This window comes from Pezoporus wallicus, unplaced genomic scaffold (genome assembly GCF_028554395.1).
Source record: "Pezoporus wallicus isolate ANWC-B61680 ecotype Strahan unplaced genomic scaffold, APGP_CSIRO_Pwel_v1 contig_8473, whole genome shotgun sequence".
NCBI classification, from domain to species: domain Eukaryota; kingdom Metazoa; phylum Chordata; class Aves; order Psittaciformes; family Psittacidae; genus Pezoporus; species Pezoporus wallicus.
The window spans coordinates 1,504,272-1,521,625 of record NW_026635907.1 but is presented as its reverse complement, the minus strand read 5'-3'; positions in this window follow the sequence as shown (position 1 = coordinate 1,521,625).

Genomic DNA, 17,354 nt, shown 5'->3' with positions numbered 1-17,354 from the left:
GGAGGTAGTAATTAGCTTCTCTACTGACATCCTTAGAAGAAGTAGGGATTGATTGGGTTTTGTAACCGAAATTGGCTACTTGCTACTAAAAGAGAGATCCGCGTATTGTTTCAGAATAATGTAAGAAAGGCTGGTGCTACTCCCATTCAGACAGTATGGAGTGAGATGGATCTTGCGTGGTGTAAACAAGCAATGGTCCATTGAAGAAAAATTCAATGGGTGATCTTGTCTGGTACAAAGGTTTGTTTCAACTCATGAATTATGCATGAGGCTAACTCATTTCATTACCATTTCATGTTTCACTCTCAGCGTCCCTTGCCCAGCCACATCACTGTGCAAGAAACACGGCTTTGTGTGACTTGTCCCCATCTCCATCCATCCCCATCCTCAAGTCCCCAGACCAAGGGCAGACAGTGCCTCTCCCAGGCTCCTGCCTTGCAGAATGAGATCTTCTCTATCAACATGTGCATTGGGTACAAATGTATTTCAGGAGCCAGGATGGACTGGCTGCAGTGCCAGTTCGGCACTTTTCATAAACAATAAAATTATCCCAAAATTTGAATATTCAGTGAAACAGTGACCAAAAGGGTTTTTTTCTTAGTAAAATTCTACTTTTCTTGTTGTACCTAATAAAACTTCTTTTTCCCCAAAAAATTTTGTAGGTAGTGTTTCTTTCCTGTCAGCTAGCAATCACAGCTAGAATGACAATATTGCAGAGAAATAGTACAAACCACAGCAGAACATCCAAAAGCTTGGCTTGCTTCAGCCTGTTTTCTGCACAGCAGGCCCTGACTTTAATATCTCATCTTAACAGAGAACAATTTCTCTGGGAAAAGCAATAATCACACAATTTGCTCTCTGTGCCTGTGTATAGTTGCAGGCTCTCAATGGAAAGGAGGCAAGTCGTTTGGATTTCTATTTTAATTGGATGCAGCACTGAGAAAATAGGCATTGCTGAAACCTTCAGAAGTGTTTATGTTATTTTTGTTATGGACCAGCTTCTGTATGTTCAGAGACACCTCATGTTAATGATTAAAATTTTCAAATAAGCAATATGAGAAAGAAAAGATAATCAATTTTTTCCTTCAACAATCCTTTGCAAAACTCAAATCCCAGAGGTGAAAGTGGGAAGACAGGAATGCCAACAAGCAACTTAGATGTCACACTGGTAACAGAAAACATTGTAAGCCAAAGGGTCTCTCTGAGGTGACTGCCTTTATTGGCATTCTGGATTGGTGATGATTGGGATGGTGTAAATTAAACATTTTGTCCCCTTCCTAAGACTCCAACCCTTTGATCCCTGGCACTGGGATAAACCCTTCAATGACAGCTTAAGAGATCTTTCTCCATTCCAGTCTTCTCCCTAAAATGTCTGTGTTATAAGTCTCATTTCCTTTCTGACAACTCACTACTATGCTGATGACTATCAATGTTGAAGATAATTTAGACACTGGAGAAACAGAAATATTATGTAAAATCACCTGTGGGAGCACATGGCTGATCAGCACCACTGCATAGTCTGCAGTGTTCATGCTGTGGGCAACATCTCATCAGGATGATCAGGACCATCTGGCTGTGGCTTCTACAACTGTGGAGGGCTGAAGACCCTCGCAGGGGACATTGCTCAAAGGCACAGCCCGGAGATAGAGGTGGGAAGACCCATGAAGGCAGAGAGACTGGGGGACAGGGTGGCAGTAACAGATGCTGTGAAGGTAATTATTGTAAAACCCCAAACCCTTACTACATGCTAAACTTCTGTCTTTCGTATTATCTCTCTTTTTAAAGTGTAGATTTAATGCTGCTGTAAAGTGCCTGAATGACAGCTCTGGGGAGCAATGGACTTTTCCTTAGGACAGAGAGAAGAAACCAAACAAACTTTCTTCTGTGCTGGCCTGCAGATGTGTTTCAGCCCCAGCTGCACAGCTTGCTCGGGTATGGTGGAGAGGAGAGACCCTTCCAAGTAAGAAGCCTGGAGAAATCCCATAGCAATTCCAGGCACAGGGCGCAGGACCTCTACAGGAAATACTGCAGCTCCTGACACCACTGAGCCCACCATGCATCCAAGCAGTTAAGCACAATTTAAAGCACAAGCTAAATTAAGTGTATGGTTAGCTGCATTTCCAAGTCAGGCATACCAAGCTGATTACATTTCACACCCCTGGTCTCCAAATATGTTGGCATGGCTGGACCAAGTTCTACATGGAGGTTTAGAAGGACCACTCCAGACCTGCACACCTTTGCTGCGTCTGGACAGCTCATTTCACGCCAATGTTAATTCTACTGGCATGAAAACTGGCTGAATTTTGGAGCATGAAACACAAGGCATATGTGTTTTTCTCTCCAACATGGCTTGCACTGGGTTTCTAAGTTCAGTGGTTGCAAAGTGCTGGGCTGGATGGCAGTTCCCATTGTCCTGGACATACAGCATTATCATTCTGATACAGGCTTTGCTCCATCCGGCTCCATCAACATTGCTCATTGCCACCCTCCTGTGCCCCTCTGTATGTCTCAGGCTGTCTCTTTGAATCTTTCCTCAAGACTGCTTGGTTTTCCTCCAGGCAGTGACTGTGAAACACTGACTGCTCAGACCTGAGCAAGAGCCCCATGCTGAGCAGTGAAGAGCCACATGCAGCTCAGCAGCCGCAGCCTTGGACTCTGTGACAGCGAGCAGTGGCATGGGCCAGGGCCGGCACATGTTTCACATCAGATTGCTGGTTTATTTTCCTGATTTATTTTTATTAATGACTATTTCTATATAGACTTCCTGAGCTGTGTTCAAAATACACTTGCTAGTGTTAACACCAATGCATCCATGCCTCCAGTGGGTTACATGGATACTGTGTTTATACGCCTTAGCTGTCCTTGGGTCTGATTTTTGCCCACTGGAAGCTTGTACTCTTACTAAATTTCCTCCAGAGCCAATGAGGAGCTGCATGAATCCATAAAGCAGCCCACAAACAATGTCACAGGATCATAGCATCGTGTTAAGAACACTAGAGCATAGTTTAGATAAAGCTTTATTTCTTATCCAATCTTGTTTCTAGAAAATGAAGTTGTTTCCCCCACTTTTAATATATGCCTTGGTTTTGTGCTGCTTTTTGTTTATTTTTGCTGGTTGAGATCAATGAATTTTTCCTTAGATGCATCTTATACTTCATGGAACCACTTAATTTCTTTCCCATTAGGGTATTGGGGTTATGTTATTTCAGAGCAGTACTCAGACTTAGCTAAGGATACTACTATTTTCTTAGGACAAAAGACACAAGTTTTAACATTTCTGTATAACCAAGCCCTTCCTTTAATTAAATTAAGGAAAAGGCTGGAAAACCAGTGTAAATGAGTTAAATCCACAGCTAATAGATATGAAAGCAGTTGACTGTTACAGCTATATGCTATCACACATGGCCCAAGTAACTTGCAGCCCTGAAATTTCTGGTGAACTAAGGTATGATTTTATGATGTCTGACACATTTGAACTTTATAGTCTGCAGTCCATGGAAATCCAATATCTGGATATGGATACCATACGCGTATCCATATCCATGCATGTCTAGTCCATAGAGTGGTGGCTCATCGAATGGCGATCAGTATTCTGTTTCCAGCTTCTTAGGTTGTTTTAGGGAAAACTAAACCACTTTTATTATAGCTTTTTAATGGTCCTTTCTGCTGGAAGCTATTGGCACACAGACATCTTACTGACTGACAGAAAAGTGGCTAGCAGGTTCATAATGCAGAGGGGAAGTGATTGTATAGAAAATTATGTGCTTGTTTGTCATCTCTTTCCTACATTTCAGGATCCTTATTCTGGAGAATAATTTTTTTAGCATAAAGCAGAAAGGTTGTACTGGACAATATTTTTTTTTTTGGTAATTTTTCTATAATCATAAATTTCAAGGCCAAACAGAATGATGGGGTTCATCTGCTTCTTACTTACCATAGACTGTGGAGAGTTACTCAGGAATTCTAACATCAAACTCTAAATTCTGCTGTCAAAACCTTGACAAAATAACCAGAGGCAGAGGAAAATTGCCTTCATCTTGAGCAAGGTATTCCAGTGGTTAATTACCTATACATGCTGTGGGTGAAGGCTGACCATTGTAAATAACAAAAATGCTGTTATGGGCAAATTTTTAACTGCACTTTCCCATTCATTTATTACAGTGTCTTTTGAAGAGGAATTTCATAATTCGGTCTTGTGTAAACTTAATGCTTGGGGAAAATAAGAAGTTAATAGCACTGATTTCCTCCAGGTGTATGATGAAAATGGATTTGCAACATTAACTATACAGCTAATGTGCAGTATTTTAGAAATATGCTTCATTTACTATTAAGCTGAAGTTTTAGTGGCAGATGTGAACATGAAAGTATGGCTGAGCAGGACAGCACATAGAAGAAAGTCATCTGGTGCCCATGACTGCTGTTTCACGCTATTCACCCAAGGTGAACTAGTCACAATCACCATCAGGAGAAGGGCCAAGAGCAGTTGTACAAATAGGCAAGAATACTGGGGGGGGGAACAAAGAACAGAAAGAAAACAGTAACCAAGAAAAGTATCTGAAATAACCAACAGTCCCTCTGGAAAAAGGAACGATTTGGAAATTGCTAAGGTAACATGGACTATTCTCACTGAAGTAAAATGCTCTTTATTTTTTTCTGCTATCAGGAAGAGAGTTTTATTGTGTGTAGAAATGAAAACACAGCACATCTGTGCCTATGTGACCAGCTTGGATGAGGTCTGATAGACTGATGGATACGTGAATCTGCACCTAAGAAGTGAAGGACATGGCATTCAGACATGGCCACTTCTGTTTCCCCAGTCAAAATGATCATTGCAAGGGTTGGCTAAGTAGGGAACATGTTTAGACTAAAAATTAGTTTGTAAATCAGAGCCCTTTGGAAATTCCTCATTACCCACTCTCTACTGAAATTTAATGTTGCTGGAAGAACAATATTATTGTTAGAAATGACACAGGTGCCACATTAAAAAATGCAGTTTGAGAAAAGCAGTTTACAAATCATGCGCTGTACTTGATTATTGGGTGAACTACTAATTGTCCTGCAACAGTGCCTACTAGCACATGTATAAGGAAAAAATGTAGGAAACCCCCCCCAAAAATTGGGTTTCCTAAGGTACATTTGAGCTAAACATTGAATTGATTTTGTTTGGTAGCTACCAAAGGAAAAAGAATGCATGTTTAGGATGATTTGTTTGAAGATATCTTCCTTTACACATCTATGAATTAATGTCTTTGGGCTGATGACAAATCATGAGCTATATGAAACTGATTCAACATTACAGCAAATACTATGACCAATATACATTTTTGAATATTAAGCGGGAGACACCAAATAATACTACCCAACCAACTAAGCAGGTAGGTTAAAGAAAGCATGCAAATAAGATAGATGAATAAGACCAGGGATACATATTGGAGCATGATGCATATACACCAAGTTTTTTGGAGAACACATACAACATGACTGTTCAGGAAGGATCCATGGCCAAGAGCAGAAAAGATTTCTTAAAAGACAAGGTTTTCTTATAACTCATTTAGGTAATGTGTTAAACTGTAAATGTAATGCCAGCTTTGCTGTACATTTCACTACGAGAGCAGGAAAAAGTTCCAATAAAAATAATTCAAGACATCTTTGAAACAGCCACATCAGTGAAATGAACTGAAATTTCTTACCTTTCAAAGGCAGTTTCTATTTGTGAGACCTAAAATGCGTCTACATTTAGCCTCCATGACACACTAGGATATGAGAGATGTGAGGTGAGCTTGTACCTTTGACGCTAACATGACACTTTTTAAAGGCAACTAAGGATGTAAAACAAAATTTCTCTGATGTGACTGAACTGAAAAGTTATCAGTGATTTATTGCTGATAAAGTTCTGCAGAGATATGCCCAGTAATGTAATATTTTAATTAACAACCTGAATTATAGAAGGGTAGGTATGCCTATTGAACTTGCAAATGATGTGAAGCTGAAAAGAAATGGAAGATGCAAGTCTCCCTAAAGTTTAGATAGAATTCAAGCTAAATGTAAAAGATGTAATGACCTGAAGAAGAAAGGATATGCTTTAGCCAAAAGAATAAAGAACAATTGTGTAAAAAAAGATGTTTATAAAACTTCAGGCTGGATAATGATTGGTTTAGCCTTGCAGAAAAGTTCTCTCATACCAGATGCCAAGCTGAAAAAATCAACACCATTATTGGTGATAAAAAAGACACTACCTTATTAGGATGCATAAGTAGGAGAAATAAGGATACCTAATGAGCATTGCTGGAACTTCAGCTGGAGAAATGTGTCCTGTTTTGAGCACTACAAATGAAAGAAGCTGGGAATCAACTAGATACTGGAAGAAATTCAGAAAAGGGTAACAGAAATAAATTGAATTTTAGGGATTGGAACAGCTGGAAAAATTGGAACAAGTGAAGTTATTTAATTTATAAAGAGGCCAGGAGTAGTCATCATAGCCACTTTCAAACACTTAAAAAATACTGTGTTAGGAGGAAGAAGCAAAGTAAAATCTGTTGTCCTTGTTTGCTAGGTGTGGGATGTGTAATAATGGGCTGAAATTGCAGGAGGATTTTTGAAAGTCTAATGTTATTAGGGGATTTATTATTCTATTATATTACCTAGGGATGTTTTGAAAGTCTTCAGTAAGAAGTTAGGCAAACATCTGCATGATGACATAATAGATTTTATTCCGTTTAAGGCGTGGGAATGGACCATACCGTCTTTCTGTGATGCTTTTTTTAAACTCAGCTCTATAATTATAATGGTGCAATGGGGAATCAGGCGCTCTGCAAGAAAGAAATCTTTCAGTGGAAGTTAGCAATTTCTGTGAGTCATTAGATCAAAGATGGATACCCTACTGTGTAGAATCTGAACTTGATCCAGGACTCTATGTATATATCTTGTCACCCTACTATATTTTTCCAGGACTCTATGTATATATCTTGTCACCCTACTATATTTTAAGGATGTGACAACATTATGGAAAAAAAAGTAAAGCATAAGTTAGTAGAAGAGACAAGAAAAGAGTCAGAAAATCTTATTTTGTCCTCACTAAGGGAAAGATTTCCTGTAAAAATGCATATTAAACTCTCTAGAGTTTATAAATCAGTTACAGATCTATAGCAGTGCTGTGAAACTACCCGTTGTCATGTTCTTAATTGAATCAATAGCTGAAAAAGTGGCAATAGCAACAATTAATCATAAAGATTTTTTCTTGTACATCTAGTTTTTTCAAAGGAAATGAGAGTTCCATAAGGTCAAATCTCTTACAAAACTACTTTTGTTGGGGAAACGTAGCAAGACTATTTGTCAGCATTGAGAATGCTCATTTTGGCTGAAACTAAATTACCTAAGGAGCCAAAAAAATGATGAATTTACAGATGGTTGATGTCAAGGCAAGTTGCCAGATTCTTTTCCCTGCCCCTTTGTGCAAGAACAAAATAATGTTGAATTGCACACCTTTTCTCTCATTTCCTCAATGCATCTAACAAGTAACAGGCAAAAAAAAAAAAAAAATTGTCAATATAACTGAATAATCGGAGTATGTGATTTGCAATTCAGCATACACACATTTTCTGTTACAGAGTAGGGTGTTTTTAATAGTCATTTTCAGAGATTGTATGTTTTGTTTATGTATGATTAATTAACAAATAATTATCCTCAGCTAGTAGAAAGAGGAACAATAAACAGGCCATAAAATCTAAACAAATGCAGAATCTGTTGCCATTTCTTTAAATCACAGCTAAGAATATTCACTGCAGTCATAAAAGACATAGTGAACCAACCACAGTAGATAGTCAAGGTAAGCTAACAAAATTAGTATCAAATACCACTCAGTAAGAGGTATACCAGTATCCTAAACCACCTAATTTATATTTTTCTTGGATCTTGCACTGACATGAAAAATTAAATAACTTAAATTACATAATAAAAACCTGCTTGTAAAGAAAATTATCTTTCTTTCCCCAGCCTGATTGGATGATAATTACTTCTGCCTACAAAGGAAAATCTCCAGGACTACTCTACTCTGATTGTTTACTTAAACTGTGTGTCTCTACGTACTTGCATTTCAACATAGTCTGCAAGATAACATCTTATCCTCCAAGTTGGAGAATCTTCACTTTCTGAAATCGATAGAAATTAAAAATTGAAAAAAAAACATGCCCCAAACAGAAAGCAATAGTAGTAGGCATAACCCTATCATATGAAAATGTTGTAACTTTCTCTGAAATGTTTGGACTGTCTAATACCTGCCGTGTCTTGGGTCTCAAATGTTTATTTTGCTATCTTGGTCACAAAAGCCTTTGAAATCATCCTCTACAAGAGTATATATGCATTGAAGGGATGCAATAGGTAGTAAGGACAGTCATAAATTAACAGAATGCGAATTATGATATACAGACTATCACAATGTACTGTCATGAGTCACTGCCTTCTATCCAGTGGTATTTTTTGATAAATCAGGCCTTCAAGTATGACATTTCAGTAGATTTTGGGAAACTCCATTACCTTTTTCATAGAATGTCTGTTTTCTGTCTTGTATACTGGACATATATGAGCACAAGTGAGTGTGTGTCCTTTTCACTGGAAGGAACAGTTCTTACTGCCATGGGTAAGAAGGCTTGTGTCCTTAATCCTTAAATTGGGTTTTTGCTATGAGGAAAAGCTACTTCTTCTAAGCCTGCAAACTGACAGGGGACCTCTCATGAAAACCAAGTGCGTGATTCCTATGAACTCTCATCCTACCTCCTTTCTCATATTAGCTTAAGAAAAAACAAACAAAAAAAGCCCAAATTAAAAAAAAAAAAAAAAAAAAAAAAAAAAGCCAACCACCTTCCCTGCCAAAAAAAATGCTTCACAAGGTGTGAGTGAAGAAGACTGTGTGCAGCCAGCAGCTATAATGGCAGGCAATATTCATGACCTGTGTTTATAATCTGTTTTGAATTTGGCCAAGCACAGAAAAGACCTCTTTTCTAATGAAATGTCAGATAAAGCTTCCTTGCAGAAATGCCAATTTACTGGTGCTCTGTCTTCTCAGTGTTGTGGCAGAAAAGAGCAGCTTTGCCTGGGGGTCATGTCTGTTAAGTATGCTTCAAGCATGTGATGTGTCCAGAGTCCCTTTTATAGCTCACTTTCCATCTTTGCCAGTGCAATCAGCAGGCTATTTACAGAGAGAATGTGGGTAGTGGATGTTGTAAAAGTGACTAGTGTCCCTAGAAATTAATGAATAGTTGGAACACTGGATGGCTATGTATAAATTGTAGAAGGCAGCAATGTGTCAGTGCTATTTTGGTTTGAAGAACAGCCAAGGGCTGTGAATACCCAGACTCTACATCACTGTCCTTTTGGGGTAGAGTTTGGATGAGGCTGTAGATCAGATATATATCCATTAATCAATGACAATAATAAGCAATCCATACAATTCTAAATCAGTGTCCATGGAGCTCTGAGGCCAACTTTGCTGTTTAATGGAATCATGAAATCATAGAATTGTTTGGGTTGGAAGGGACCTTAAAATTCATCAGGTTCCAACCTCCCTATCATGGGCAGGAACCCCTTCCACTAGACCAGGTTTCCCTGTCCAACCTGGTACTGGTGCCCCAGTACCTAGACTGAAGGGATCAAGATTGCTACTATTGGTACTACCACTGGTAGGGCACTTTTTTTTCCCTGTTTAAGGACTAGTGGTCTGAAATCAATTTTCTGTAGGATATTAATATCAATAATATTTTATTTAGAATATGCACTGAAAATATAGGTGCAAATATATGAGCAATGTGAAGGCTAAATTGAGCACCCAAAAATCTAAAAATTAAAGAAGTCCCATCAGTGAAAAAAGATCAAGAGAAAAGAAGAAAACAAAACTAGAGACTACATATACTGTGGCACAAGTAGGACACACAGAAGAGGAGGTATCACTACTTGCAGCAATAGGGACTGAAGTGATCTGGTTTCAATGAGAAACGTCACATTGCACAAAAATCTGTTAAACACGTGACAGCTATTACAGTTACAGACTGGTATGGGTTGAAGGGGACCTTAAAAATCATGTAGTTCCAACCACACTGCCAAGGGGGGTGACATTATTAGTGATATCATTATGACTTAGAGAATTATCCTTGTTCTTGGTTTTTCATATTTCAGCCTCATCTTCCAGCTAGTAGTCTCTTTCCAGGTTCTATTGATCTTAAAGTCACCTGAAACTTACTATAGACACAAGAAAAATAACTGGCCTTATTCTCTAGAATATCACAGTCTACTTCTGTGGGAAATACTTTGTTTACCTTTTTATGCTCCAGACATGCAATATTCTGAAAATGCCACTTCTTCCTTCTAATCCAAACTCAAATATCTTTATCCAACCCACTTTCCCAAACTTCTTTCCACCTCTGACTTTAACTAATAAGGGAGTGCCTCAGTGTTCCACATCCCTACAATGCTGTTTGTTTTTCTCTTAGGCACATAGCTGAGCATTTCTTCTATTCTGAACCAGTGAAGACCTTACAAACAGTAGAGTTCAGATGACATTCCAGCATTCTCCCCCCTCTGCTGCACACTCAGAAGACCCCCCCTGCAGTACTGATCCAGCATTGGGCAACAACACAAGAGAGATGTGGTACTGTTGGAGCAAGTCCAGAGGAGGCCAGGAAGATTCTATGAGGGCTGGAGGAGCTCTACTCAGGAGCCAGGCTGAGAGTTGGGCTTGTTCAGCCTGGAGAAGTGAAGGCTTCTTAAGGGGAGAACTTTGGGCAGCTTCTAGTGCCTAAAGGGTCTACAAGAAACCTGGAGAGGGGCTTTCGACAAGGGTTGTAGGGACAGAACAAGGGGAATGGTTTTAACCTTCCAGAGGGGAGACTGAGATGAGCTCTTAGGCAGAAGTTCTTGCTTGTGAGGGTGCTGAGGCACTGGCACAGGGTGCCCAGAGTAGCTGTGGCTGCCCCATCCCTGGCAGTGTTCAAGGCCAGGTTGGACACAGGGGCTTGGAGCAACCTGCTCTAGTGGAAGATGTCCCTGCCCATGGCAGGGGTTTGGAACTGGATGAGCTTTAAAGTCACTTTCAACCCAAACTAGTATGTGATTCTATGATTCTACGAATTAATGTGTATACACTTTTGGGTGGGATGTGTGTAGCCTGGATAGGCACAGTGTAGACACAGAACTGTTCAGAAAGGGAAATACTGCTGTTTAGTTCTCCCTTCTACAATTTTAATGCCTCGCCCTCAAACCTCAGTCCTCTTATCTGCTTTTACAGCTTCTCACATTGCCCCTGTCAGTTCCACTGAATAAATGATGTCATCCTTTTCTGCTTGAATGTTTACTTCTTTCTGTACTGCCCTTGGCACAGAAAACTCTTACCAAAACTAATCCATCCTGAAAGCCATTTCTCTTTTCCTTCCAATCTACCCTCTGCCTGCAGTAAAATGGCAGCTGCAAATGGCTAAGCAGATGCTAAGAATATAAAAGCTTTATAAAGTCTCTGCCTCCTGAAGCCAGCCCTCCAATCCCAATGCAAGCGTTAAGCTCCCAGTGCAGGCAGAGGAAGACCCAGGCAACTTGAGATATGACTAACTGCAAGAAGGACAATACCGCAGTCTTTACATCTTATTTATCTCAGTCAGAGTTTCATGGACACACCGCCCACCGTTCCTGATCAAAGCCTCCAGTGGAAAGAAGCCAAGAAAATTGTTTACTTTTACAATGGAAGGAAGCAGTAACAGCAGCTGCAGCTGATGCCATGTGTTCATACACCAGCTTGCTGCCTGTGTTCTTCCACCAGGAAAGAAATGACAGACTCACACTCAAGTTTCTTGACATGCCACAGGACATCCATGCTTTGAAAGAAAGGAGTAGACAAAACTTCCTCTGACAGACATCCATTCATACAGATACATAATAGAACCATCATTCCCCACAAAAAAAGACCACTAAAACAAATCAGGGAGAAAGAGCTTACCTGTGAACGTAGATGTGCTAAAATGCAGTGTTGCAAATCGGGAGCTTCTAAAATCAATGGAAACGACAGTTAGGATGAAGTGGTGGCTTGGAAGGGGGTACCTTGACAAGGACTTAGGTGCCAGGACTACTCTAGATTTTCTCCAGGTTTATATAATTTGTCCTGTGGAAGAGTGCAGAACTGATAAAAGGGGTGAAAAGGAGAGGAAAAAATATTGAAAAGACTGGATATGTGGAGTATACATAAGCAAGAAGTAAGGAGTAAAAATAAGAGTGAGAATAATGGATCACTACAAAAGTATATTTGTATAATGGCATTCTACTTCTAGGTCCAACAGATTGCCTATGAGAGAAGATGCAGTTCTAAATGTGCTTGTGAGTCATCATGCACGTTTATTGAACAGCAAAGCTCAAAAATCTTTAAGCCAGAGTCAACCTAAATACAGATGGGTGTAGAGATACTAGTTGAGATAACAACATTAAAACCAGATTACACGACTCTGTCCCTCACATGACATAATTAAATACATAATTACACCGTTTAGGATTTCAGAGCCAGCTCTCTTGCTGCATAACCAGTGGTCATTTCACCAAGGTCTTTGCGCTGGTAACTAGATCACATTGTGCATCACATTGGAATTATTTAGAATTTACGAGTTCTACACACTGCCAGCTCACATTAAGTTTCTCATGAACCAGCAACCCCAAGTCCTTCTCCACAAGTCTGCTCTGAATCTCTTCTCTGCCCAACCTGTAGCTGTGCCTGGGATTGCTCCAACCCAGGTGTAGGACCTTGCAATTATCATGGTTAAACTTCCTAATGCTGGCATCAGCCCACCTCACGTGCACGTCAAGGTCCCTCTGGATGGCATTCCTTCCCTTCAGCGTATCAACTGAAAACACAGTTTGGTGTCATTGGCAAACTTGCTGAGGGTGCAGTCAACCCCACTGTCCATGTCACCAACAAAGATGTTGAACATATTTGTGGCAGGAGTGCCAAGGTGGTATCGTGTCAGGAATGCCAAGATACCACCTTGGATGGGTAAGGAGCTGCTGAGGAAACTTCGAGGGGAAAAAGGGGCTTATAAAAGGTGAAAGCAAGGACAGGCAGCCTGGGCAGAATACAGGGATGTTGACTGGGAAGCTAGGGACCAGGTTAGGAAAGCTAAGGCCTAGTTAGAATTAAACTTGACTAGGGATGTCAAAGATAACAGGAAGGGATTCTATAGGTACATGCAAATAGACAGACTAGAGACAATGTGGACCCTCTCTGGAAGCTCTCAGGAGAGCTGGCTACCCTGGATTTGGAGAAGGCTGAGGTTCTTAATGACTTCTTTGCCTCCGTCTTCACTGGCAAATGCTCTGACCACACCACCCAAGTCTTGGAAACCAGACGCAGGGAATGTGAGAATGAAGAGCTTGGGCCCACTGTTGGAGAGGATCTGGTTTAAGACCATCTTAAGAACCTGAAGGTACACAAGTCTAATGGACCTGATGAAATCTGTCCATGGGTCCTGAAGGAGCTGGCAAATGAAGTTGCTAAGCCACTGGCCATCATATTTGAAAAATCATGGCAGTCAGGTGAAGTTCCCGATGACTGGAAAAAGGGAAATATAACCCCCATTTTCAAGAAGGGGAAAATGGATGACCAAAGGAACTACAGACCAGTCAGTCTCACCTCTGTGCCTAGCAAAATCTTGTGGCAGATTCTCCTGCAAGGCATGCTAAGGCATGTGAAAAACAACAAGGTGGTTGATGACAGCCAGCATGGCTTCACTAAGGGGAAATCCTGCCTGACCAATTTGGTGGCCCTCTATTGTGGGGCTACAGAACTGATGGACAGGGGTAGAGCAGTTGATGTCATCTACCTGGACTTGTGCAAAGCATTTGACATTGTCAGCATGACATCTTTGTCTCTAAATTGGAAGGACATCAATTTAATGGATGGACCACTCGGTGGAGAAAGAACTGGCTGGATGGCTGCATGCAAAGAGTCGTGGTCAATGGCTCAATGTCCAGCTGGAGACCACTAACGAGTGGTGACCCTCAGGGATCAGTGTTGAGACCAGTCTTGTTTAACATCTTAGCCACTGACATGGACAGTGGGACTGAGTGCACCCTCAGCAAGTTTGCCGATGACACCAAGCTGTGTGGTTCGGTTGGTACGCTGGAGGGAAGGAATGCCATCCAGAGGGACCTTGACATGCTTGTGAGCTGGGCAGATGCCAACCTTATGAAGTTTAACCATGCCAAGTGCAAGGTCCTACACCTGGGTTGGAGCAATCCCAGGCACAGCTACAGGTTGGGCAGAGAAGAGATTCAGAGCAGCCCTGCAGAGAAGGACTTGGGGGTGCTGGTCAATGAGAAACTGAACATGAGCAGGCAGTGTGCGCTTGCAGCCCAGAAAGCCGATTGTATCCTGGTCTGCATCGAAAGGAGTGTGACCAGCAGGTCGAAGGAGGTGATCCTGCCCCTTTACTCTGCTCTTGTGAGACCTCACCTGGAGTATTGTGTGCATAAAAAGGACATGGAACTGTTGAAACAAATTCAGAGGAGGGCCATGAGGATGATCAGGGGACTAGAGCACCTCCTGTATGAAGATAAGCTGAGAATGTTGGGGCTGTTCAGGCCTGCAGAAGAGAAGGCTGCTTGAAGACCTCATAGCAGCCTTCCAATATCTGAAGGGGGCCTATAGGGATGCTGGGGAGGGACTCTTCAGTAGGGACTGTAGTGATAAGACAAGGGGTAATGGGTTAAAACTTCAACAGGGGAAGTTTAGATTGGATATAAGGAGGAAATTCTTTACTGTGAGGGTGGTGAGGCACTGGAATGGGTTGCCCAGGGAGGCTGTGAATGCTCCATCCCTGGTGGTGTTCAAGGCCAGGTTGGACGAGGCCTTGGGTGATATGGTTTATTGTGAGGTTTCTCTGCCCATGGCAGGGGGTTTGGAACTAAATGATCTTAAGGTCCTTTCCAACCCTAACTATTCTATGATTCTATGCTGGCATGCTTCATCATCTTGACTTTATTTCTTCAGCTTCCAACCTGCGGCTGCGTCTTCTCCAGTTAGAATAATATCTCCCCCAGGAACTTCACTGATGTCTCCTACCACAGCAGTACCTTAGTGTTCAGTATGATCACAGAATAATAATAAAATAAACCTTACTAATTCTGAGAACCTGATGGGTATTCACATGTTTTGGATATCTTTGTGCCTCAGGTGACTCTGAGTAAGTCTGCTTTCTTTTATCAGATATTGATCCTCAGCAGTCCCAGCTGTTTCTTTGAAGCTTGAAAGAGAGACTACTCGGACTTCCCACATGGAAACAGAAACTAGGAATAAATCATAAAGTATGATAAAGAGGACAGAAAATGTGAGGTGCAGAGATGGGAGTGCAGTGGGGAAGTCCATTTGCTTCCCAGTGCAGTTGTTTTTTATCCTTCCCTACCAAAAAATAATACATTACAGTGCATGAGAAACAACTCTATACTCCGTGCTTGATCTGGGTCCTGTTTTTGCAACAGTCCTCTAGCAAAAGATTAACACTGTGGTTAGCGGGTGGATACTGTGTGGTTGGCATCCAGCTGGGTGTCATTCCAGATTTCCTCCTCCCCTTTCTCAACCCTTCTGATGCATTAGAGTCTCAGTGCTTATTCAAAATCATAGACCGTGTCATTTAACAATGTTTGGCAAGTTTTATTTATTAAATATTTTCCAACAAAAGCCTGTAAGGCAACAGAAAAATAAAGCATAAAATACATTTGACTTAATTGGCAGCAGCAGACTGCATGCGTCAGAAGGAATTAACCTCCAATAAAGCAGGATGTGCAGGAAACTCAATGTACTAGTTTGATATGGTCTTTCAGACCTACCACTTCCTGGTACAGAGGCAGAAACATAGGTTGGCTAAGCATGGAAAAGGCCATTGGATTTATCTGCATGCAGTAACTCTCAAAAAATCCCACACACGCACATCTAGAAACCTAGAAAGAAGGAATTCAGGATTCTCTTGCAATGTCAAGGTTTTCATATTTATTTTCCCCTTTAGTGTTTGAATCCCAGGAAGATGGAGTACAATGTTTATGCCTCACTCCAGTACTCACCCATAATGTACTTGCTTGGGCATAATGTAAATACCAAAGCAGCCAAACCAGACAGGTATAGGTTTTGGGACACCCTTATCAGTAAAGATATAAATACATGACCAATCCAAAACTATGTAATTAGTATTCTCAATGTGAACAGATTTGCTTGAGAACTATTTAGAGAAAGCTGAAAAAAGAAAGGATTTCATGTTATTTTTTTGAGGTAATAAAGGGTGGACAGAAACATATGGCTGCAGTAAAGAAGGACAAAGAAACCCTCTCCCTGGTTTAAAGACTCATTTTCACTTTGCTGTGTAAATGACAAGGCCTCATTTTTCATGGTTTAAAGAAATAAAGAAGCTGACTCAGAGAGAATGTCCTGTCATGAAAGTCTCAGTAAGGATGTTCTCTTGTACATATGGCACCTTTTTTCAAGGAATTCACATCTTTTTGGTAATGCTAACAAATAGTCCTCCAATGTATGCAAGCACTACTCATGGTAAACTGAGACCTGGGACTAAGAACACGTTGTGAGATTTTTAAAACCAGGAACTGATCAATTCTTATTTGCACTCAAAAAATCATTAAAGTTCAGTTTGGGCAACTGGGACTAGGTTTTGGAATTAGAAGTCAGTTGTTCATGTAACAGTAATTAATCATCTATTTAATTTTAAAGTGCTTAAATCATATTGACATCAGTGGGATTAAACCAAATAATAAATGCAAGTTTTTATTTATGTTACATCCCAGATTTCCAGAAGTGTGTGCTAATGTGACTTTGAATTGAGGTGACAGCAATTCAGACCCCAGAGAGGCAGTGCCTCCTTGATCCCCCTTGTTTTTCAGGAAGAAAAAGCAAAGTAAGGATCCTATAATTCATGGCTGATAGGATCCGGTCTGTCAGGGTTTCCCTAGCTATTCTGGAGATAATATTGTAGTGAACCACCATTTGAAAACATAGCAAAACAAAAAAGCTTCTCATGGTACCCTGGCTTCAAGCCAGATTCTTAATTTTTTATTTTATTCACACTTCTACAAAAATCACCAAGATCCACATTCTGGAAAGTCTGCCTCTAAGAGGCCCCTCAGTTAGCCATATGGCCTCTTAAAATACGTGGAAAACACAGTATATATCGGGTGCTTCAAAATGGAAGTACCCAATAGCAATGAACAACTCGGATGGTATGAGCTTCATTTTTTCAGTGTTTCAGTTGCCTCCTCTAACAAATGGGGATGCACAATGGCTTGTTCTTGGGCATGAAGCACCAGGCATCCCCATGAGAAAGCAAGTT